This window comes from Hylobates moloch, unplaced genomic scaffold (assembly GCF_009828535.3).
Source record: "Hylobates moloch isolate HMO894 unplaced genomic scaffold, HMol_V3 SCAFFOLD_22, whole genome shotgun sequence".
NCBI classification, from domain to species: domain Eukaryota; kingdom Metazoa; phylum Chordata; class Mammalia; order Primates; family Hylobatidae; genus Hylobates; species Hylobates moloch.
In genome coordinates, this window is record NW_026652297.1 from 13,813,412 (window position 1) to 13,838,761 (window position 25,350).

Consider the following 25,350-nt stretch of genomic DNA (forward strand, 5'->3'; position numbering starts at 1 on the left):
TATTGCATTGAGAGGAAATTAAAAAAAAAATTTAAAAAGTTATAAAGAAGGGAGGCAGTGGGAGAAGGGAGTTTATATAATTATTTTTTCTTTCATTTCTGCCAGTAAGAACACTTTTTTTTTTTAATTTTTAAAAATTACTATTATTGGCCTGGTACAGTGGCCGATGCCTGTAATCCCAGCACTTTGGGAGGCCGAGGTGGGTGGATCACCTGAGGTCAGGAGTTCGAGACCACCTTGGCCGACATGGTGAAACCCTGTCTATACTAAAAATAAAAAAATTAGCCAGGCATGGTAGCACTTGCCTGTAATCCTAGCTACTCAGGAGGCCGAGGCAGGAGAATTGCTTGAACCTGGGAGGCGGAGCTTGCAGTGAGCTGAGATCACGCCACTGCACTCTAGCCTGGGTGACAGAGTGAGAACCCATCTCAGGAAAAAAAAAAAAAAAAAAATTATTATTTTTTGAGTGTGCCCTGACCAGAGTGCAATGGCATGATCTAGGCTCACTGCAACCTCCACCGCCTGGGTTCAGGCGATTCGTGTGCCTCAGCCTCCTGAGTAGCTGGGACTGTAGGCATGCGCCAGCACGGCTAGCTAATTTTTTATATATTTGGTAGAGACAGGGTTTCACCTTGTTGGCCAGGCTGGTCTCTAACTCTTGACCTGAAACTGTCTGTCCACCTTGGCCTCCCAAAGTGCTGGGATTACAGGCGTGAGCCACTGCGGCTGGCCAGTTATTTGTACTTTTTAAAAATTACATAATTCTTGGCCAGGCACGGTGGCTCACACCTGTAATCCCAGCACTTTGGGAGGCCGAGGTGGGTGGATCATGAGGTCAAGAGATCGAGACCATCCTGGCTAACACGGTGAGACCCTGTCTCTACTAAAAATACAAAAAATTAGCCGGGTGTGGTGGCGGGCACCTGTAGTCCCAGCTATTGGGGAGGCTGAGGCAGGAGAATGGTGTGAACCCGGGAGGTGGAGCTTGCAGTGAGCTGAGATTGTGCCACTACACTCCAGCCTGGGTGACAGAGTGAGACTCCGTCTCAAAAAAAAAAAAAAGTATGTAATTCTTGCTATTCGTTGATGCCTTTTGTTTTACCTGGTTTTGATATGATATTGAATCTCAGAGAAGTAAAGGGATTTATTTTTTATTTTTTGAGATAGGGTCTCTCTCTGTCACTCAGGCTGGAGTACAGTTGTGCAGTCACAGTTCACTGCAGCCTCAACCTCCCCAGGCTCAGGTGGGGCCTACAGTAGCTGGGACTACAGGCACATGCCACTACGCCCAGCTAATTTTTGTATTTTGTAAAGAGATGAGATTTTGCCATGTTGCCTAGGCTGGTCTCAAACTCCTGGCCTCAAGTAATCAGCCCGCCTTGGCCTCCCAAGGTGCTGGGATTACAGGCGTGAGCCACTGTGCGTGGCTGAAGTTAAGGAATTTAAATGCCTTGGATCACACTCCTGTTAAGTGGCAGATTCACACAATCATTGCGTCAGACAGTTGCTGTGGTGTGATTGGTCTAGCAGCTTGTGAAGAGAGAATTCTTTTTTTTTTTTTTGAGACGGAGTCTCGCTCTGTCGCCCAGGCTGGAGTGCAGTGGCGCAATCTTGGTTTACTGCAACCTCCGCCTCCCAGGTTCAAGTGAATTCTCCTGTCCCAGCCTCCTGAATAGCTGGGATTACAGGCACCCACCACCATGCCCGGCTGATTTTTTTTTTTTTTTTTTTGAGACAGAGTTTCACTCTTGTTGCCCAGGCTAGAGTGCAGTGGTGCAATCTCGGCTCACTGCAACCTCTGCCTCCCGGGTGCAAGTGATTCTTCTGCCTCAGCCTCCTGAGTAGCTGGGATTACAGGCACGTGCCACCACACCCAACTAATTTTGTATTTTGGTAGAGACAGTGTTTTTCCATTTTGGTCAGGCTGGTCTCGAACTCCTGACCTCAGGTGATCTGCCTGCCTCAGCCTCCGAAAGTGCTGGGATTACAGGCGTGAGGCACTGTGCTTGAATGCCTGGCTAATTTTTGTATTTTTAGTACAGACGGGGTTTCAGCACCTGCCTAAGGCCAGGCTGGTCTCGAACTCCTGACCTCAGGCAATCAGCTTGCCTTGGCCTCCCAAAGTGAGCCACCGCGCCCGGCTGAGGAGAGAATTCTTATGAAGAGAATAGTTATTTGCAAGTTTCAGAGTAGGGGTATTATTGGTGGAACAAAGAAGGCAGCAGAAGTTTAGTCATGGCATACGGTTTGGTAGTCCAAGAAGCAAAATACGTTCATGAAGAGGCAATTAAGGTAGGTTAGCCAGGGATAATCAAGCCCAGCAAGCTTGTCCAACCCGTGGCTGAACACAAATTTATAAACTTTCTTAAAACATTGTGAGTTTTTTTTTTGCATTTTTTTTTGTTTTTTTTAGCTCATCAGTTATAATTTATTTTATGGGTGACCCAAGACAATTCTTCCAGTGTGGCCCAGGGAAGCTAAAAGATTGGCCACCCTTGCTTTAAAGGATATAACTGGGAATTAAAATTGCTAGGGAGATATATTTTAATACACAAATGATATAATAGGGGCTTGGTAAATTTTTGTTGACTGAATAAAAATATAAATCTTTAGAATTTAGATGATTCTTGCTAGGGTGGTAGGGAAAAACTAGGAAGCAGAGAGCTAAAATGATGTTCTTGCATAAGCCACAGAATGAGGTGATTCTTGAAGGAATTAGAATTGTGTCTGTAGGAAGTTTTCTGTTATTTTGGTGGTTAAGAGGACAGTCAGCTTCCTGCCTTTTAGTGCTGAAAGTGTCTTATAATTCAGTTGGTTTTATAGAATCTTTTCTTTATATAACATACCCCTTATTGCTTCCCTCAGATTTTTCTCCTCCTCTTCTAAATCAGGCTTGTCCAACCTGTGGCCCATGGGCTGCATGCAGCCCAGAATGGCTTTGAATTTGGCTCAACACAAATTTCATAAACTTATTAAAAACAATATGAGGTTTGTTTTGTTTATTTTTTACCTTATTAGCTATCATTAGTGTATTTTATGTATGGCCTACAACAATTCTTCTTCTAATGTGGCCCAGGGAAGCCAAAAGATTGGACACCTGTGTTCTAAATCAAGGGTCCCCAACCCCTGGGCTGTGGACCCATATGGTCTGTGGCCTGGTAGAAACTGGACTGCGTAGCAGGAAGTGAGAGGCAGGTGAGCTAGCTTTATCAAACCTGTGCTCCATCCACCTCCTGTCAGATCAGTAGGAGCATTAGATTGTCATATGAGTGCAAACTCTATTGTGAACTGCGCATTCAAGAGATGTAGGTTGCGCGCTTTATCTAATGCATGATGATCTGAGGTGGAACAGTTTTATCCTGAAACCTTCCGATTCCCCACCCCATCCGTGGAAAAATTTTTTTCCATGAACCTGGTCCCTGGTACCAAAAAGGGTGGGGGTGGCTACTCTTTTTTTGCCAGTCAGTAGTGAAGGATGTCATAAATCTTGCCTTCTTTCCCCCCCAACCAGTTTATTTTTTATTTATTTTTAATTTTGTGAGTCCGTAGTAGGTGTATATATTTATGGGTTATGTGGGAGTATCTTACCTTCTTTATGAAATACATTCCTTTGTGCTATGGACCAAAATGATGTACCATTTAGTTGTCCAAGAATTTCAATGGAATTTTGCTGTAAACACAATAGCAATGGCTTTTAACTTGTTTTCTAGCTTCTGCTAGCAGTTACAAAAACATTTTACGTTGTGGCCTAGTACAAACACACACATCCACACACAATGAAAATAAAAGTTTCATGAAATAATACTTAGTCTTTATGCAGTGCACTCTGATATTTTCTGATCTTTTCTATTAAGAATGCTGGTTGTGGCTGGGCACAGTGGCCCACGCCTATAATCCTAGCACTTTGGGAGGTTGAGGCAGGTGGATCACTTGAGGTCAGGAGTTGGAGACCAGTGTGGCCAACATGGCGAAACCTCGTCTCTACTAAAAATACAAAAATCAGCTGCGTGTGGTGGCATGTGCCTGTAGTCCCAGCTGCTCGGGAGGCTGAGACACGCGAATTGCTTGAACTCTGGAGGCAGAGGTTGCAGTGAGCTGAGATCGCACCACTGCACTCCAGCCTAGGTGACAGAGTGAGACTCTGTCTCAAAAAAAAAAAAGGTTGGTTGCAGTTCACCTAAGAAATGTCATGACTCACAGCAGCTAACACTGGGAAAAGCATTGAATTGTAATCTCATTGGTAAAAAGGAAAGTGCCAAGTAGAGCCATGAGAAGAAACCATTTCACTTCCTTCAGACTGACAAACATTAAAAGTCTGATAATATCAAGTATTGGTGAGAACGTAGAGGAATTACATTCTCACTTTTGTCAGCAGTGTAAATTGATAACAATCATTTTCTGAAAGATGTTAGTAAGATAGTAAATTCAAGATTCATGTATTTTAGCCCCAGCAGTTATACTCCTATCTTTATATTCCTGATGAATGAAATCCTTGTGTTTTTATTTTTGAGACGGAGTTTCGCCCTTGTTGCCCAGGCTGGAGTGCAATAGTGCAATCTTGGCTTACCGCATCCTCCGCCTGCCCAGTTCAAGCGATTCTCCGGCCTCAGCCACCTGAGTAGCTGGGATTACAGGGATGCACCACCATGTCTGGCTAATTTTGTATTTTTAGTAGAGATGAGGTTTCTCTGTGTTGGTCAGGCTGGTCTCAAACTCCTGACCTCAAGTGATCTGCCTGCCTCGGCCTCCCAAAGTGCTGGGAATACAGGCGTGAGCCACTGCGGCCAGCCAAAATCCTTGTGTTTTTGTACCAGGATGTGTAAACAGAATGTTCATAGTAGCCTTATTTGCAGTAGCCAAAATTCAGAAATAAACTGAATGTCTTTAGTGGTAGAATGGTTAAGTTAATGATGGTTTTCAAAAGTTAAAATAATTTTGGTTACTGGGATAAGCCAACTTGGTCACAGCGTATTATGTATCCCTTTTGTATTTACTATTATTTTGATAGGATTTTTGGCCTATTTCTTCATTAGGCATATTGCTTTATAGTTTTATTGTAATGTCTTTGTCAGGTTTTGGTATTAGGGTTATGATGGCTTCATAAAAAAGGTTGGGACATGTTCCCTGTATTTACTGAAATAGTTTGTGTAATAACTGTTATTCTTCCTTGAATTTTAGAATGTACCAGTGATACCATCTGGACTTGGAATTTTCTTTTTGGGATGGTTTTGATAACAAAATCAAATTTAGTTTCTATACTAGATATAGGGCTATTCAAATTTTCTGTTTCATATTGTGTCAATTTTGGTCTGTTTCATCTTGTGTCAGTTTAGGGAAATTTGTTCATTTTACTTAATTGATTGGCAGGAGTTTGTAAGATTTCCTTGCTATCCTTCTAATGTCTGTAGGATCTGTAGTGATAGCTCTTCTTTAATTTCTGGTATTTTTTTTTTTTTTTTTTGAGAGGGAGTTTCATTCTTGTTGCCCAGGCTGGAGTGCAGTGGTGCAATCTTAGCTCACTGTAACCTCCGCCTCCTGTGTTCAACCGATTCTCCTGCCTCAGCCTCCCAAGTAGCTGGGATTACAGGTGCCCTCCACTATGTCCGACTAATTTTTTGTATTTTTAGTAGAGACAGGGTTTCACTATGTTGGCCATACTGGTTTTGAACTCCTGGCCTCAAGCTGTTCACCCGTCTCGGCCTCCCAAAGTGCTAGGATTACAGGCGTGAGCCACTGCATCTGGCCAGTATGTTCTTTTTATCTTGACCCAGTCTAGTGATTTATCGATTATTTTTTCAAATAACCAACTGAGATAATTGTCAGTATTTGTCTTTAGTATCTCATTGGTTTCTGCTTTTTAAAATTTTCTTCTGCTTTGCTTTCTTTCCAGCCTTTTAGAGTGAAACTTTAGGTTATGGATTTTAGGCACTTTTTGTTTTCTAATAAATGCATTTAAAGCTATATATTTTTCTCTAAGCACTGCTACATCACTCAGACTTCGATGTGTTATATGTTTATAATTTACTTTGACATTGTTTTTAATTTGTGATATCTTCTTTTACCCATGGATTACTTAAAAGTGTGTTGTTTAATTTTCTTCTTTTTTTTTTTTTTTTTTGAGACGGAGTCTCGCTCTGTCACCCAGGCTGAAGTGCAGTGGCGCAATCTCCGCTCACTGAAACCTCCACCTCCCTGGTTCAGGTGATTCTCCTGTCTCAGTCTCCACAGTAGCTGGGATTACAGGCGTGCACCACCACACCCAGCTAATTTTTGAATTTTTTTAGTAGAGATGGGGTTTTGCCATGTTAGCTAGGCTTGTCTTGAACTCCTGACCTCAAGGATCCGCCTGCCTCGGCCTCCCAAAGTGCTCGGATTACAGGCATGAGCCACCATGCCCAGCCTTGTTTAATTTTCAATATTTGGGATTATTCTAGGTATCTTATTACTGATTTCTAACTTAGTTTCATTTTGAGGTCGTAGTCTTTATGATTTTAATCCTTTTAAATTTATTGAAACTTATTTTATGGACCAGCATATGGTCCATCTTGGTTAATGTATCTTTCATACTTGAAAGTGTGTTTTCCAGTTGTTGGGTGTAGTATTCTGTAACTATCAATTAGGTTAAGGTGTTTTAATAGCACTTTTCAAATAATCTATGTCTTTGTTTTTTTTTTGTCGTTGTTTTTTTGTCTCATTCTATCAGCTGCCAAGAAGAAAGTTAAAATATCCAACTATGACTGTAGAATTATCTGTTTCTCCCTTAATTCTGTCAAGTTTTTCTCACTCATTTTGAAGCTCTGTTGTAAGACATGTACAACTTATGATTATTATGTTGTTTTGACAAGTGGACCTTTTTATTATTATGAAATATGTCTCTGTTTCTGGTAATAATCTTTTTCTTGAAGTCTGCTTTATTTGATGTTAATACAGCCACTCCAGCCATCTTGAGCTTACTGTTTCCATAATATATCTTTTTCTACCTATCTACCCAAAACTCTTTATTGTATTTAAAGTGCTTTTGATGGTAGTATGTAGTTGAGTATTGCTTTTTAAAAAATTCCTGGCCAGGCACAATGACTCACGCCTGTAATCCCAGCACTTTGGGAGGCTGAGGCAGGCAGATCATCTGAGGTCAGGAGGTCGAGACCAGCGTGACCAACATGGAGAAACCCCATCTCTACTGAAAATACAAAATTAGCTGGGCATGGTGGAGGGCGCCTGTAATCCCAGCTACTTGGGAGGCTGAGGCAGGAGAATCACTTGAACCCGGGAGGTAGAGGTTGTGGTGAGCTGAGATCGCGCCATCGCACTCCAGCCTGGGCAACAAGAGCAAAACTCCGTCTCAAAAAAAAAAAAAAATTCCTTCCAACAACATGGAAGTGGAGTCTTTCAGTTATAATAAACATTGATTATATGCTAATGTCTGTCAAGAACTATGAAGAGTTTGAAGTTTTACCCTATGTATAGGCTGACAAGTTAACTTGGCATAGTTTAATGGCTTATGGTAGAAGTCATTGAAATGACTTGGTCATAGATGAAGAACGATGCACTTTATCAGTAGCCAGACAGTCAGCATTTGCATCATATTTCTGAGCTCCAGTTTGCATAGGTCTTTGGGAAGAGGTCCAGGTGATACCTGCACAAGTAGTGGAATCTCAAGCTTAGAGAAATTCAGATCTTTTATAATGGGTCATAAATACGCTTTTTGCTCGGGGACATGTCTTTCTTCCAGGACTCTTCACTGTATAACTGTCCTGAAAAGATTGGAACAAAGGCTTTCAGTGCTTCTCTTCTCAAGACAGGCAGAAAATCAAGAGACTCCATGGAGAGTTGTCTTCCAAAACTGTCCAGTGAATTTTCTCAGTTTCCCTTTTGTTATTTGCTTCTTAAGTTTTTCTTTTGTTTCTTACATGGCTACAACCTAGCTTTCCAGCTTTATCTCTTCATTGTACTTCTCTGTGGTTATATGTTATCACCAAATTAGATTACATACTTGTATCCTGTCTTTCCCCACGTCTTTGTTCTGGTGAATATGTGTGTGTGTAAGAAAACACTTGGCTAGGCATAGTGGCTTCCACTTGTAATCCTAGCCCTTTTGGAGGCTGGGGCGGGCGATCACTGGAGTTCAGGAGTTTCAGACAAGCCTGGGTAACATAGTGAAACCCTGTGTCTACAAAAAATACAAAATATTAGCTAGGTGTCGTAGTGCGCACCTGTAGTCCCAGCTACTTGGGGGGCTGAGGCAGAGGATAGGTTGAGCCCAGGAGGTCGAGGTTGCAGTGAGCTGAGATTGCGCCACTACACTCCAGCCTGGGTGACAAAGTGAGACTCTGTCTCAAAAAAAGAACAAAAGCAAAAAAGAACATTGAGCCTTTACTATATGCCAATAAACATTTTACAATAACTCTGTGGGATAGTTATTGTTATGTTGGTATTATCCCCCTTTTACTGGTGAGGAACTGAGGCTTGGATTAAATTTCCCAAGTTTGTAATTAGGGAGGGACATATTATGGAGAAGCTTTTGTAGTAGTCTATTTCTTGACCTTAGTAATAATTACATGGAGTGTTTGCGTTAAAATTCTCTCTCTTTTTTTGAGATGGAATCTTGCTTTGTCGCCCAGGCTGGAGTGCAGTGGTGTGATCTTGGCTCACTGAAACCTCCACCTCAAGCGATTCTTGTGCCTCAGCCTCCTGAGTAGCTGAGATTACAGGTGCCTGCCACTGTGCTTTAAAATTCTTTAAACTGTTATTTAGAATTTTACATAATGTACTGTATAACTGATACAGTTCATAAAGAAAAGAAAAAGCAAACACAGAGTAAGATGTGGAATCTGTGTGAAATCTTTACTGATAACTTCAGCCAGTCTTTATCCTCTGTGTCTATCCCCTGTTGCATTTATTGTTGGCGTCATAACGTTTATTAAGTGGCAGTGTTCATAAGGCACAGTATCCTGTGTAATGTGTGTGTGTGTGTGTGTGTATGTGTGTGTGTGTGTGTGTGTGTATGTATATAATACTATTTTTTTTGAGATGAAGTCTTGCTCTTGTTGCCCAGGATGGAGTGCAGTGGCGCAATCTTGGCTCACTGCAACCTCTGCCTACCAAGTTCGAGCGATTCTCCTGCCTCAGCCTCTCGAGTAGCTGGGACTACAGGTGCCTGCCACCACATCTGGCTAATTTTTTTTTGTATTTTTAGTAGAGACGGGGTTTCACTATGTTGACCAGGCTGGTCTTGAACTCCTGACCTCAGGCCATCCTCCACCTTGACCTCCCAAAAGTACTGGGATTACAGGTGTCAGCCACCACGCCTGGCCTTTCTTTTTTTTTTTTTTTTTTTTTTTTGACAGAGTCTGTTGCCCCAGGCTGGAGTGCTGTGACCTAATCACAGCTCACTGCAGCCTCAACCTCTCACCTCAGCCTCCCAACTAGCTGGGAGTACCTGGGACCACAGGTGTGTGCCATCAGGCCCAGCTAATTAAAATACTTTTTTTTTTGGTAGAGACAGGGTCTCACCATGTTGCCAAGGTTGGTCTTGAACTCCTGGGCTCAAGCACTCCCCCTGCCTTGGCTTCCCAAAATGCTGGGATTATAGTTGTGAGCCACCGAGCCTCCCCCAGTGTGTAATGTTTTAAATTAATTGTCCCAAGGCCAAACAGCTAGTAAATGATAGAGCCAGAATTTGAACTTAGGCTGTTTCAGAACCCAGTCTCTAAATCTCTTAAAAGGCCATTTTTCTCTCAGCCTCATTTCTGCATGTTGAAATACTTTGCATTTTGAAGTTTATTTTAGGGAGATTTGATTTTCTTCCCTATTCTATTATGTAATAATTACCTTGGGTAGGACATTTACTTTCTGGAGTCCTCAATTTTCTCATTTTTAAGATGGGAATACACTTTAGAGTCTTTTTTTATTTTTAGAAAAATCTTATTTTTAAATGGACAAATAATTACGTTTATGGTGAATAACATTTTGGTATATGTGTACATTATGGAATGGCTAAATCATGCTAATTAATATATACTTTTTTTCACATATTTATTTGGTGTGGTGAAAACACTTAAAATCTATTCTCTTAGCATTTTCAAGTATCCAGTATACATTGCTATTAACTATAGCCACCATGTTGTACAATAGATCTCTTGAACTTGTTCCTCCTGTCTAATGAAAATTTGTATCCTTTTTTTGGGGCAGAGGAGGAAAGCAGAGTCTTGCTCTGTTGCCTAGGCTGGATGGCAGTGGTGCGATCAATCTCGGCTCACTGCAACCTCTGCCTCCTGGGTTCAAGTGATTCTCATGCCTCAGCCTCCTAAGTAGCTGGGACCTCAGGCGTGTGCCACCGTGTCCAGCTAGTTATTATTTTTGATATGGAGTCTTGCTCTGTCGCCCAGGCTGGAAGGCAGCGGTGCGATTTTGGCTCACCATAGCCTGTGCCTCTGGGGTTCAAGCGTTTCTACTGCATCAGCCTCCTAAGTAGCTGGCATTACAGATGCATGCCACCATGCCCTGTTAATTTTTGTATTTTTAGTAGAGATGGAGTTTCACCATGTTGACCAGGCTGGTCTCGAACTCCCGACCTCAGGTGATCTGCCCGCCTTGGCCTCCCAGAGTGCTAGGATTACAGGACTGATCCACTGGGCCTGGTGAAAATTTGTATATGTTTGATCAATGTCTTCTTAATCCCCATCGCCTGCTCTCATCCCTGGTAACCACCATTCATTCTTCTCTGTGCTTCTATGAATTGAGCGTTTTTTAGTATTTTATTTTATTTTATTAATTTATTTTTTGAGACAAAGTCTCAGTGTGTCACCTAGGCTGGAGTGCAGTGGCACTATCTCGGCTCACTGCAACCTTCACCTCCTGGGTTCCAGTGATTCTCTTGCCTCAGCCACCTGAGTAGCTGGGATTACCGGTGCACACCACCATGCCTGGCTAATTTTTTTTTTTTTTTTTTTTTTTTTTTTTTTTTTTTTTTTTTTTTTTTGAGACGGAGTCTCGCTCTGTCGCCCAGGCTGGAGTGCAGTGGCGCAATCTCGGCTCACTGCAGGCTCCGCCTCCTGGGTTCACGCCATTCCCCTGCCTCAGCCTCTCTGAGTAGCTGGGACTACAGGCGCCCGCCACCACGCCCGGCTAATTTTTTGTATTTTTAGTAGAGACGGGGTTTCACTGTGGTCTCGATCTCCTGACCTTGTGATCCGCCCGCCTCGGCCTACCAAAGTGCTGGGATTACAAGCGTGAGCCACCGTGCCCGGCCACGCCCAGCTAATTTTTGTATTTTTAGTAGAGACGGGGTTTCACCATGTTAGTCAGGCTGGTCTTGAACCCCTGACCTTGAGATCTGCCTGCCTCGGCCTCCCAAAGTGCTAGGATTACAGGCGTGAGCCATCACGCTGGGCCAATTTTTGCATTTTTAGTAGAGACGGGTTTCGCCATATTGGTCCGACTGGTCTCAACCTCCTGAACTCATGTGATCCTCCCGCCTTGACCTTCCAAAGTGTTGGGATTACAGGCATGAGCCATCATGCCAGGCCTTATTCTATTTTTTAAAGTGCTCATTTATTGTCTGTTTCTTCCCTCTAGAATGTTAGCTCTGTGATGAGAGACCTTATCTGCCTCCTTTATACTGCTATCTAGAATAGATTCTGACACAGGGCTAACAAATATTTGTTGAATATAGTAAGCAGTATCATTAACTGAAAGCCAGGAAGCAAGAGGTAGTATGGTGAAAAAGGCAGACTAGGTAGAAGTTGAAAAAGTGAACATAAAATGCAGAGGCAAGGCCTGGCATGATGGCTCATGCCTGTAATCCCAACACTTTGGGAGGTCGAGGCGGGAGGATCACATGAGTTCAGGAGTTTGAGACCAGTCTGGCCAGTATGGCGAAACCCGTCTCTACTAAAAATGCAAAAATTGGCCTGGCGTGATGGCTCACGCCTGTAATCCCAGCACTTTGGGAGGCCTTGGCGGGTGGATCACGAGGTCAGGAGTTTAAGACCAGCCTGGCCAACATAGTGAAACCCCGTCTCTACTTAAGAATACAAAAAATTAGCTGTGGGGATCACTTGGTGGCTGGGCTGGGGAAATGGCGGCTTCAGGAGAGAGCGGGACTTCAGGTGGCGGAGGCAGCATCGAGGCAGCATTTATGACCTTCTACGGTGAGGTGAAACAAATAGGGAAGAGAGACTTGGTTCTAACATCAAAAAATCAGATTGAAAGACTGACCCGTCTTGGTTCCTCTTACTTCAGTTTCAACCCATTTGAGGTTCTTCAGATCCTGAAGTTACAGATGAAGAAATAAAAAAGAGGTTTTGGCAGTTATCCATCTTGGTGCATCCTGACAAAAATCAAGATGATGCTGACAGAGCACAAAAGGCTTTTGAGGCTGTGGACACAGCTTGCAAGTTGCTACTAGATCAGAAGCAAAAGAAGAGGACCCTGGATGTAATTCAGGCAGGAAAAGAATACGTGGAACACACTGTGAAAGAGCGAAAAAAACAAAGAAGGAAGGAAAACCTACAATTGTAGAGGAGGATGATCCTGAGCTGTTCAAACAAGCTGTATATAAACAGACAGTGAAACTCTTTGCTGAGCTGGAAATTAAAAGGAAAGAGAGAGAAGCCAAAGAGATACACGAAAGGAAACGACAAAGGGAAGAAGAGATTGAAGTTCAAGAAAAAGCCAAACGGGAAAGAGAGTGGCAGAAAAACTTTGAGGAAAGTCAAGATGGTCGTGTGGACAGCTGGCGAAACTTCCAAGCCAATACAAAGTGGAAGAAAGAGAAGAAATATCGGACCTTCCTGAGACCACCGAAAGTAAAAATGGAGCAGCATGAATGACCACCCGGGGTCACAGGCACAGAACCCTCCCCCTGCTATCTCCCTTCCTGCTTCGAAGGACTCATTTTTTCCTCCCACTTCCACCCCAACATACAGTAGTATTTGCTTTTTAGTCCATTTTTTTCAATACAATTTAATATCAATCAGAGTAATTCTTTTGTACATTGAAATGAGGGGCTTGGTTTAAAAAAAGACCTTCCCCTCTCCCTGCCCCTAGAACAACCAGGATTAGAAGGTGCCACCATTGGTGCTGCCTTCTCTTCCCACAGCCTGTAACTCAGTGTTTTGTACTTCACTGAATCGTGATGGTTAGAAACTTCGTGGATAGTTTGTGGAACTCATCCAATTAAACATATTGCTTAAAATGGTGTTGCTGTGACTTCGTAGACAAGCCTGGAAGGGGCATTTTAGGAAGCCCCTTCGCTTCAGTTGCTCGCTTCTGGGTGTGCTCCTTTCGAAGGCCCAGATGAAACAGGGAACACTTGTGGGCACACAGAGCGGCATCTGATGCCCTGTGGTGTTTGGCATGTGCCCCCTGTCTACTGACCAATCAGCAGCACTGAGAGATAGTCAGCCCCTATTCTTAAGCAGAGACAGTACGCCACCCAAACCTTTCACTTTCCAAAGAGCTAGCCATCCTCCACCCAGTACCATGTCCTAGCTTGTCTACATTTGTTAGTGGTAATATTCTTTATGTATAATAAATTTTTATACCTCCTGCCACCCCCCAAAAAAATCAGCTGGGTGTGGTGGCAGGCACCTATAATTCCAGCTACTCAGGAGGCTGAGGCAGGGGAATCTCTTGAACCCGGGAGGTGGAGGTTGCAGGTAGCAGAAATTGCGCCATTGCACTCCAGCCTGGAAGACAAAAAATGAAACTCTGTCTCAAACTAAAAAATAAAAAAACGCAAAAATTAGCTGGGTGTGGTGGCATATGCCTGTAATCCCAGCTACTTTTGGTGGCTGAGGCATGAGAATCACTTGAACCCAGGAGGCGGAGGTTCCAGTGAGCTGAGATCATGCCAGTGCACTCTAGCCTGGGCAACAAAGTGAGACCCTGTGTCAAAAAAGGAAAGAAAAAAAAAAAGTGCAGAGGCAAGGCTGGGCACAGTGGCTCATGCCTGTAATCCCACCACTTCGGGAGGCCAAGACAGGAGGATTGCTTAGGCTCATGAGTTTGAGACCAGACTGGACATCATAGCAAGACCCTGTCTCTACAGAAAATGCAAAAATTAGCTGGGCATGATGTTGGCCACCTGTAGTCCTAGCTACTCAGGAGGCTGAGGTGGGAGGATGGCTTGAACCCGGGAGGTCAAGGTTGTAAGGTTGTAGTGAGTCGAGGTCGCACCACTGCGCTCCAGCCTGGGCAACAAGAGCGGAAGTCCGTCTCAAAAAAAAAAAAAAAAGGATTTGGGGAGGGAGAGACAGGGTAGGAAGGAAGATAGGGATAGGGTAGGAAGGAAGAAGGGAAGTTAGCTGCCCCACCATGGAAATTGGAATTGGAGAGTGCCATAATAATTGAGGGGAGTTTGGTTCCTAGGTTAGTGTCAAGAGTTCTGACCAGAAACCGTGCAGGCCTGGTGGAGAGGACGAGTTCACCGTGTTTAGATTCCACATGTAAGTGAGATCACGAGGTATTTGCCTGGCTTATTTCACTTAACATAATGTCCAGGTTTTTCCACGTTGTCACGAATGGCAGGATATCCTTCAGTTAAGATGCAGCAAATATTTTGTGAGTACTTATTACATGTGTGGCAGTGGTATACAAAATTGATAAATATGTAGGTTCTTCTCTTAAAAGCCTTCTATTCTGTTGAGAGAGATTAAAAACAAAACCCCTAAAGCAACAAAACAAACCAACAGGGTTAATGAAATGGGGGTGGGAGGAGGTGGGAAGCATAAAAAATACAAAAGTAAAAGGAGATGCCCTTCTCCCTATCAGTGTGCCCCCTCCTGCCCCGCATAACAATAAATCCTTTTTATGTGTCAGGAAATGACAAACATAGGTCAGAGAGTTTTTCAGGGGAGTCCCTTTATTTTCTAATCAAGATAACATGAATAGTTAAATATTACCTGTACTGTTTTTTGGCTCTCTGGCAAGATTTCTCTTCATAATTGTTAAATTGGTTTAAAGGTCCAGGTGGTAGTTTGAGACACTACTGTCTGCCTCCTCAATCTTAGGCAGAAAAGAAATGTTTTATACATAGTCAAGCATGAGTTTGCCATGATTCTCTCCTTTGAGGTACCTGCCTCTGTCTTTTATCATGAAGCTTAGTTGACCATGATTGTATCGGGTTACAATTTTTCCTGTCTTATTTAGGGCACTGAGAGATAGTCAGCCCCTATTCTTAAGCAGAGACAGTACAAACTAGCAAGTGTGCAGAAATTCTTTTTTTTTTTTTTTTTGAGACGGAGTCTCTCGCACTGTCGCCCAGGCTGGAGTGCAGTGGCACAATCTTGGCTTACTGCAAGCTCCACCTCCCGGGTTCATGCTGTTCTCCTGCCTCAGCCTCCTGAGTAGCTGGGACTACAGGCGCCCACCACCACACCCTGCTAATTTTTTGTATTTTTAGTAAAGACGGTTTCACCGTGTTAGCCAGGATGGTCTTGATCTCCTGACCTCGTGATCCGCCCGCCTTGGCCTGAAGCGCTGGGATTACAGGCGTGAGCCACCGTGCCCGGCCTGCATGTGTGCAGAAATTCTTATAGTGCCAAGGTATAAAAGTTGAAGAACATTTTAGACTGTGTTCTATTTTGTTCTTATAGCCTAAATTAACTTTTGGGAAAACAATGCCTTAGTTTATGCCATGTGCTGCTAGTTACAGTTAAAAATCTCATGTGTTCACAGATGGAGCACTGTTGCATGACAGATGGCTAAGAAAGCTATTGTCCATTGTCTGGGAGAGTTCCTGGTGCCGGAATCACACTGTATCAAATTCTAATTGCATGTTTCTGTCTATGTAAACTTGGGCAGCTTCTTTAACCTTTCTAAGTCTCAGTTTTCTCATCTGTAAAATGGGAATAATAATAATAAAAGTATTCCACTGTTGTGGGCTGCACAACAGTGCAAATACAAAAGTAAAAGGAGATGTCCTTCTCCCTGTCAGTGTGCGTTAAAAAGTTAGCCTTTGGCCAGGCGCGGTAGCTCATGCCTGTAATCCCAGCACTTTGGGACGCTGAGGTGGGTGGATCATTTGAGCTCAGAAGTTTGTGACCAGTCTGGGCAACATAGCGAAACCCTGTCTCTACAAAAAAATACAAAAATTAGCCGGGCATGGTGGCTCGTATCTGTAGTCCCAGCTACTCTGGAGGCTGAGGTGGAAGGATTGCTTCAGCCCAGAAGGCAGAGGTTGCAGTGAGCTAAGATCATGCCACTGCACTCCAGCCTGGGTGACAGAGTGAGACTGTCTCAAAAAAAAAAAAAAAAAAAAAAAGTTCGATTTTAACCACTAGACTATATTGTGTTGTGCATAGATCCAAAGATCATTAATCTTAAAGACAAAGTCGTAATCTAAGTAAATGGTGAGGTTACTTTCTGTAAGCAAAGAATTTTAGTTAATTGGTTCTCATCAGCAGGTAGGGCTAGCAATAGATTAAAACTTTATTAATGAGGCCAAGCGCGGTGGCTCAAGCCTGTAATCCCAGCAGTTTGGGAGGCCGAGGTGGGTGGCTCACGAGGTCAGGAGTTTGAGACCAGCGTGGCCAAGATGGTGAAACCCCGTCTCTACTAAAAATACAAAAATTAGCCTGGTGCGGTGGCGGGCACCTGTAATCCCAGCTACTTGAGAGGCTGAGGCAGGCGAATCGCTTGAAACTGGGAGGTAGAGGTTGCAGTGAGCCGAGATTGCGCTGCTGCACTCTAGCCTGGGTGACAGAGCAAGACTGTCTCAAAAACAAAAAATTTATTAATGAGAATGTTCAGATGATAAGGTACTTTGGTTAATTGAGAGATGAAGGTTATCACCAGCATGTTGTGCTTATTAGTAAACATATTTCAAAAATTAGGCTCCTTTTCTTTCTTTAGAAAAGTGCTGCATCCTGGAAAGACATTGTAATGCTTCTTTGGTAGTTGATAATTTTTGATGGCTTTATCAGGATTATTTATGAATCTTAGCTTTTTCTTTATTATTCTGCACACAGAAGGTTAGGCATGAAACCAAGAACAAAGTTGGAAAGTTACCTCTAGACAAAATAAGATGATGGCTTACTACTTTTTCCTCCCATTGGGATGCAGACAACAAAATTGTGACTAAGAGGTGTTTTTTTGTTGTTGTTTTTTTAGTTGTGGATAAAAGATTTGATTTTATAGATACAAAGGCAGCATGGTGTAGAAGAACAAAAACTAGTGTAGGGCCAGAGATCTGAATTTTAATTATAACTCTACCAACTAACTAACTGTGTGTCTTTGATTGATTACTTCTCTGGGCCTCAGTTTCTTCATCTCTAAAATTAATGTCTTTGGCCAGATAGCTGGTTTCCAAGATTTCCTGTAATTTTTTTAGTCCCTGTTGAAATAATCATGAAGTTAAGTCTTTATCAGGTAATGCAGTTTTTGATTTGAAAGTCATTAGTTTTGAAGACCTAGGTGTGATATTTTGCCTCCACACCTCCTGTCTGTTTATTGGAATAATTTATGCTTTCCACTAGCTGATAAGCGTACAGGCCAAATAAAATGTTGATATTTAGATAGCACTTATAGTTTCTGGTGCCAGGTGTGGGCATGTGTTTGCTACATACTTGATGAAAAAGAGGTTAGCAAGTGTTTTCATGTAATTTTGCTCATTGAGTCATTCATCAAGCATTCGTTGAACATTTACAGTGAGCCATATAGTGTGGTTATAAAGACATTGAAGCACAGTTCTTGTTTTCCCGAAGTAAACAAGGGGGGCGTATGAAGACTCAGAACTTAGGTAGTACCTTCTTCAGAAATCTTTACTTGATAGGCTTATTGCTCCTCTCTTTCTCCCATCCAGGGTTGATCTAAGTGTTCTCTCTGCCTTTGTATTTTAGTGGCACACAGTTCCGGGGCTGCCATGAATGGTTGTAGAATTGGTACCCTGCCTAAAGATACTTGGCCAAAGTGGTAGGGGAAGGCTGAAATCCAGATTTTATTCTGCTTGACAAATTCTATTTGCTTTTTCCACCTTTTTCTAGTTTACCTGCCCAGAGGAGAGTGCTTTTTCTAATTCTTACAAAAGAAGCTGTGTATTCCAGCAAATATCCACCCTTTGCATTACTGTACCATAAACATTCTGTATTGCTTTTTTTTTTTGTAGTCAAGTTTTGTAGTGGGTAATGAATGCCTTGAGGTGGTTTGTTGAAGTGAGCAAATGCTTCCTGAAGGAGATGAATTCTTTTTTTTTTTTTAAGACGGAGTCTGGCTCTGCCGCCCAGGCTGGAGTGCAGTGGCGCCATCTCCACTCACTGCAAGCTCCGCCTCCCCGGTTCACGCCATTCTCCAGCCTCAGCCTCCCGAGTAGCTGGGACTACAGGCGCCCGCCACCAAGCCCGGCTAATTTTTTGTATTTTTAGTAGAGACGAGGTTTCACCATATTAGCCAGGATGGTCTCAATCTCCTGACCTCATGATCCACCCGCCTCGGCCTCCCAAAGTGCTGGGATTACAGATGTGAGCCACCGCGCCCGGCCAGGAGATGAATTCTTACGTGAGTTTTGAAAGAGAAGTGAAAGCCAGACGAGGGTAGATGGTGGAGATCAGAATGACATTCCAGGTGAAGGAACAGTGTATATATGCGAAGGGACGGAGCTGTGATATATAGCCCAGTGGTTCTTAAAGTGTGGTCCTAGCACCAGTGGTGTCAGCATTACTTAGAAACTTGTTAGACATGCAGATTCTTGGCCTTCACCATAGGCCTGCCAACTCAGAAATTCTGGGGATGAGCAATCTGTGTTTTTACAGGTCCTTCAGGTGATTCTTATGTAGGCTGAAGTTTAAGAATCACTGCTATAGCCCACCTCTTCAGGAAGTGTTACTTGATTGTGTTTGGAGCATGCGGTGACTAGGGAAGAGTGATTAAAATACAGAGCTGTAAGCCATGAGCAGAGTGAAGTGCCAAAGGAAAGTGTTTGAACTTTGTCCTTAGGCCAGTGGCTGCACCTTAGAATTACCTGAGAGCTTTAAAACTATAGCAGTGTCTGGGATTTGTCCCAGACCAGCTGAACCCAAATCTGAGTCTGATGCACGGTGAGAATTGTGAACTATATATAGACAGGACTTGGTTCTGATTATAATAGTGTACATATTTATTGAAAATGTATCAAACATGGTGTCAAGTAGCTTACATGCATAATAATTAAACAACACAGCAGTTTTATGTAGGTATTATTTCTATTTCACAGGCAAGGTAGAAAGGTTAAGTACCTTTTCCCAATGTTACATAGCTGGAAAGTGGTTGAGTCCAGGTTTTTGTGACTCTAAAGTCTAGTATCTTAAGCAATTGAAACAAAAAACCTTGGGTTTGTGAATTTGGATGGCAAAATAATGACATCTTTATTTTTACTAACCTATAACTGAAATTTAGCAGTTCCTTCAATTTCAGATGTTGACAACAAATCACAGTTGTGTTAGCAATGCTTATTTTGTCACCAACAGAAATTAGAAATATTTTCATATTAAATTACAGATGGTTAGTTGGGTGTGGTGGTGTGGGCCTGTAGTCTCAGCTACTTGAGAGGCTGTGGTGGGAGGATTGCCTGAGCCCAGGAACTTGAGGTTGCAGTGACAGAGGGCCTGGGTGACAGAGGGCGACTCTGTCTCTTAACCAGAATTAGCCGGGTGTAGTGGCACGTGTCTGTAGTCCCAGCTACTCAGGAGGCCAAGGCAGGAGAATTGCTTGAACCTGGGAGGCGGAGGTTGCAGTGAGCTGAGATCATGCTACTGCACTCCAGCCCGGGCAACAGAGCGAGACTCTGTCTCAAAAAAAAAAAAAAAAAATGCCTGGCCTGGTGGCTCATGCCTGTAATCTCAGCACTTTGGGAGGGCGAGGTGGGTGGATCACTTGAGGCCAGGAGTTCAAGACTAGCCTGGCCAACATAGCAAAATCCCGTCTCTACTAAAAATGTTAATACAAAATTAGCTGGGCATGGAGGCACATGCCTGTTATCCCAGCTACTCAAGAGGCTGAGACAGGAGAATCATTTGAAACTGGGAAGTGGAGGTTTCAGTGAGCCGAGATCATGCCATTGTACTCCAGCTTGGGTGACAGCACGCTGTGTCTCAAAAAAAAAAAAAAAAAAAGGAAACTACAGATGTTGTAGATATTTCGGAGTACAATTTCAGTACTTCAAAATTAAGGTAATTGTTAGACTAACCTCTAGATCTTATTTACTGTGTTAAAGAATCATATTACAATATTTTAAGTTGCTTTTTTAATACATTGATAATTGTATTTGAATATAAGTAATTCTCTTATAAGCATGGTACCATTCACAAAGAGGAAGAGTTTAGTGGATAGCTTGATGTAGGGTAGACAGGAAAGTTTAAATTCATAAATCCCTTTGGGCTGAGCGTGGTGGCTCACTCTTGTAATCCCAACACTTTGGGAGGCTGAGGCTGGCAGATCACTTGACCTCAGGAGTTCAAGACCAGCCTGGGCAACATGGTGAAACCCTGTCTCAAAAAAACAAAAACATAAACAAAAAAAACCACACACACGCAAATTAGCTAGGCATGATGGCATGCATCTGTGGTCCCAGCCACTCTGGAAGCTGAGTCAGGAGAATCCCTTGAGCCAGGGAGGCGGAGGCTGCAGTGAGCCAAGATCGTGCCTTTCACTCTCGCCTGGGCGATAGGAGTGAAATCCTGTCTCAAAAAAAAAAAAAAAAAAGAATCTTTACAGAAGAGACAGTCTCTCTTCCCCATCCCTCCTTTATTTGTTTTGTTTTGTTAAATAGAAATGAAACCTAAGTTCTTTGTTGTTACATGTCAAAGTAGATTAAAAAACACTTAGGGTTTAGGAGTGCTTTTTACTAAGCACTTCCTAATAAATTAGGGAAGAGGATTATATGCATTATCTCATCAGGCATTTTAACTATGCTGTAGTTTGATATAGTGCTGTTTAATGTAACTTTCTGCAGTGGTAGAAATTTTTTTATTTGTGCTATCCAGTATGGTAGTTGTTAACCACAATGATGCAGAAAGAGAAAGTAATACAGTAATAGTTAACAGGAACATAATAACATTATATAATAATAGTTAACAGTATGTCTTAGATGCCAGCTACTGTTCTTAACGTATTGTATATATTGACTCATGTAATCCTTAGAATAACCCCATGTGGTGGGTAGGGCTAAGTCTCTTTACAGATGAAAAAACTGAGGCACAGAGAAGTTAATTGACTTTCCAAAGGTTATATAGCTAGTAATTAGAAGATCTGGGATTCAGACTCTGGCAATCTGGCTTCCTTTATGCCCCCTTTATACTTCTTTATCATTTTCCCCATACCCACAAATGCATTTACATGCTGCTTTCAGAAACAAGACATTAAAAGGAATTTAAGATAAATAATTTTGTTCTAATTATTAACTAAAAGTATTGTGGTACTTTATGGTTTATTTCCCCTTTGTTACTTGATTCTAATCATGGACTCAATTTACTGTTTAGTGTAAGTAAACTTGTATTCAGTGTGGTGTTTTTTTGTTTTTGATTTTTTTTTTTTGAAATGGGCTTTCGCTCTTGTTGCCCAGGCTGGAGTGCAATGGCGCAATCTCGGCTCGCTGCAACCTCCGCCTCCCGGGTTCAAGCAGCTCCCCTGTCCCAGCCTCCCGAGTAGCTGGGATTACAGCCGCCCACCACCACACCTGGCTAATTTTTTGTATTTTTAGTAGAGATGGTGTTTCACCATGTTGGCCAGGCTGGTCTCAAACTCTTGAACTCAGGTGATCTATCCGTCAGCCTCCCAAAGTGCTAGGATTACAGGCGTGAGCCACCGTGCCCAGCCATGGTGGTTATTTTTAAATAACGAACACCGACATTGTTAATAATCTAGATGTTTTTCCTCCCAACGGTTAAAGTTAGGTTCTAAAATTTAATAATAATGATTATTTTCCTTACTGAAACAAATTAAAGTGTAATTCTGAGGTCATTTTGTGATGAGTTGGCTTTGGTTAATGGATATTTCGCTTTCCCTAGAGAACATATTTGAATACCTAACCTGTTACACCTAGCATGTTGTGTTCCTAGAGACCCAAAAGGGGGAAAGTATCTCTCAGAGTTCCATCGTTAACTATATTCAGGCCAACCTGGTGATAGATTAAAGGGGTGAGAGAACTGTCATTTCTCAAGTGTCTGTTATAGGCATTATTTTTGGTGCTTTAAATACATATCCATCATTTATTGAATACAAGCTTTTTATTAAGCCTTTCAAGTGCTTTAGATTCATTACATGCCATTACTTCACTTATAACCCTTCAGAGAACATGGCAAAGATGTTTTTACAGATGAGGGCTTTGTTAGGTTCTTTTTCTTCTCTCTCCTCCCCTCCCCTTCACTTCAAGGGGAAATGATCATAAACATGGATGGGGAATGAGATTAGGGTGGTGCTGGGATTATCACTGCTGCCAAGCTCACCTATTACTTAAGGCTGTCCAAGTTACACATTTTTCATTTCATTTATGTACTGGAAAAGAAGGCAGACAGGGTATTTATTCTTATGTGAGAGACAGTATCATGTAAACAAAATAATCATATTATGATAAGTACTGTCTATGAAGGGAATAAATGAGGTGTTACGATGGGTAATAATGAGGTACTTAACATTAAAAAAGGCCAGGAAAGGCATCTCTGAGGGTGTGAAATTTAAGCTGAGGATGTGTACAGAACCTGGGCAAGAATAGTCCAGATACAGGGAAGAGCAAGGATAAATCTCTTTAGCAGAAATGGCTCTAGGAATTCAGAGAAGGCCATAGTGACTGGAGGGAACATAATGCAGGGAGAGTACATGGCGTTTCATGAGGTTAGAGAGGTAAGCAGAGTCTGGATTATATAGGGTGTATTTGGGATAGTTAGGACTCATAGATTTTATTATAAGTGAAATGAGAAGCTGTTAAGAGAGTTTTAAGAAGAGAAATGTTTAAAAAACATTCTTCTAGGACGAGTGCAGTGGCTCATACCTGTAATCCCAGCACTTTTGGAGGCCAAGAGAGATTGATTGCTTGAGGCCAGGACTTTGAGACCAGCCTGGTCAACATGGCAAAACCCCATCTTTACTAAAAATACAAAAATTAGCTAGGCAAGATGGTGCACGCCTGTGATCCCTGCTACTTGGGAGACTGAGGCAGGAGAGTCACTTGAACCTGGGAGGCAGAGGTTGTGGTGACCCGAGATTGTGCTGCTACACTCCAGCCCGGGTGACAGAACAAGACTCTGTCTCAAAACAAAACACATTCTTCTAGCTTAGTGGTTCTCAACTGAGGGCGATTTTGCTTCCCAGGTGACATTTGTCAATGTCTAGATTTTTGATTGTCACAATTGGGAATAATGGTTTATGCTGCTGGCATCAGTGGATAGAAACCTAGGGATTAATGGTGTATGCTACTGGCATCAGTGGATAGAGACCTGGGGATGATGGTGTATGCTACTGGCATCAGTGGATAGAGATCAGGGATGCTGCTAAACCTTCTATAATGCACAGAGCAGTAAACAACTATTGGCCCAAAATGTCACTAGTGGCAAGGTTGAGAACCCTTGCTTTTGCTATTGTGTGAATATTGGAGTGGTGGGTGGGGTGCGGGGAATGCAAAAGGGAGGGTTAGGTTGTTACAGTGTACAGGTGACAGATACAGTGCCTTGGACGATGGTTGTAATAGAGATAATACTGAGAAGTGTTCTTATTCTGTATGTGTATTGGAGTTAGAGTAGATAAGTGAGGAAAGGGATAAGTCAAGGATGATCTCCAGGTTTCTAACTAATAATTGAGTGATTTGTGATACAGTCCTAAAGTAGGGAAGACTGGGAATGAAGTGTTCTGATTTTTAAAATTTTATTTCATTGAATTTGAGTTGCTATTAATAGAAGACACAACTCTATTTTAGGGTACAATAGGAAGGAAACAGTAACCTCATGCTGTCTATACTTGGTCACACCAGCCACTCATTGCTTTGAAATCTTTTCTATTCTCAGGGATATGGCAGTTTCTTCTACCTTTATTTGTATTGCGTGGCATATCATAGGCTGTCCTTTTGCATGTGTCTCAGTAACAAAACATAATACAGCTTCATCTACTTGTAGCTGTTCTCATTTCCTGTAAGTCATCACTTTACTGTTGCTTTGCAAGAAAACATAGAATTGGCGTTATTACCTAGCAATAATTAATACTTAACTTGCTAATACAGATTTTTTTTGTGCCTTTCTGCATACTTAATAACTTTTCAGTGCCAAATTGTAGAGTAGTATTTTGAAAGCAGTTAAACACAACATTCATGGAACCAGCAATGTAAATAGCTCAACTGATGATCATTGGTCAAGCTAGTCAGATTTTAGAAATAGGAAATAATTCTTTTGTCAGAAGACCTTATTTTAAACACACACACACACACACACACACACACACACACACACACACACACACCCCCCTATAATTTTGTTTTCTAGTTCTTGCCTATTGAAGAGTGGTAATATTGATGTATAGAGTGACTCATTTGCTTAGGGTAAGATTTTTGGTAAAGGTTCACTAAGAAATTTAGAAGCTTCCTTAGTTGATTTAAAATAGGGGAAAAAATATCATTAGATTTACACAGAAATGAGGAACATCTAGATTTGCAATTATAATACTTTAAGTATTAGACTATTTCCATTTGGAACTTTTCTAGTTCACTTTAAAAAGACAATTTGAATTGTCACCAGGAGCATTTCATTTTCTAAAATAAGAAATGATACTTTGCTATAGAAGACCTATTCATGATTTTTTACATATGTTTAATGTTTTTTTTTTTTTTGAATAGACATTCACAGTCTCTTTTCAGCTTTATAGAGCTCTCTAGTATTACTGTTTTGTCCCAATGTATCATCCCCTCCTGCCTTTATTTTCTTAACTAGCTGAGAACCTTATTTACCTCTCAAAATATGTTCATCTGCTTTGCATTTTTGTCTTTTCATTGCATTTGTCTAAAACCGAACCACATCACTTCATCTTTCTGACTTCTGTGTACCTGGCTCTGAGCTACTGAGCACAGCTGGAGAAAATAACAAACTTACAGACTGGAGCCACTAAGTATTCATGCTCTCCAATCTTAATTGAACCCTCAGCATTACCCAGTAATTTTCCTTTGTTCCTAGTTTTTTCTCATTCCTCATACAGTTACTTAAAAACTTGTAATCTCCTATAGCCCCCTTACTTTACCACTTCTCTTCTCTTTTTCAGTAGATGACCTAATCTGCTCACTGTGAAACTTGAATTTAATTATTATTTTATTTCTGGGAGATGTTGAAAAAGTTTGAAATGAGACCCCATAGAGGTCACCTTAACATTTGTGATGCATGTTGCTTGGAGGCATACAGA

At 42.0% G+C, this 25,350-nt stretch overlaps 1 protein-coding gene and 1 pseudogene across 1 annotated transcript in view; both read left to right on the top strand.

Moving 5' to 3' along the window:
- The window catches only part of STAG1 (STAG1 cohesin complex component), a 415,512-nt gene that overhangs the window by 3,577 nt on the left and 386,585 nt on the right, over window positions 1–25,350 (top strand). The window lies entirely within an intron of this gene.
- LOC116461872 (dnaJ homolog subfamily C member 8-like) lies at window positions 12,008–14,144 on the top strand (annotated as a pseudogene).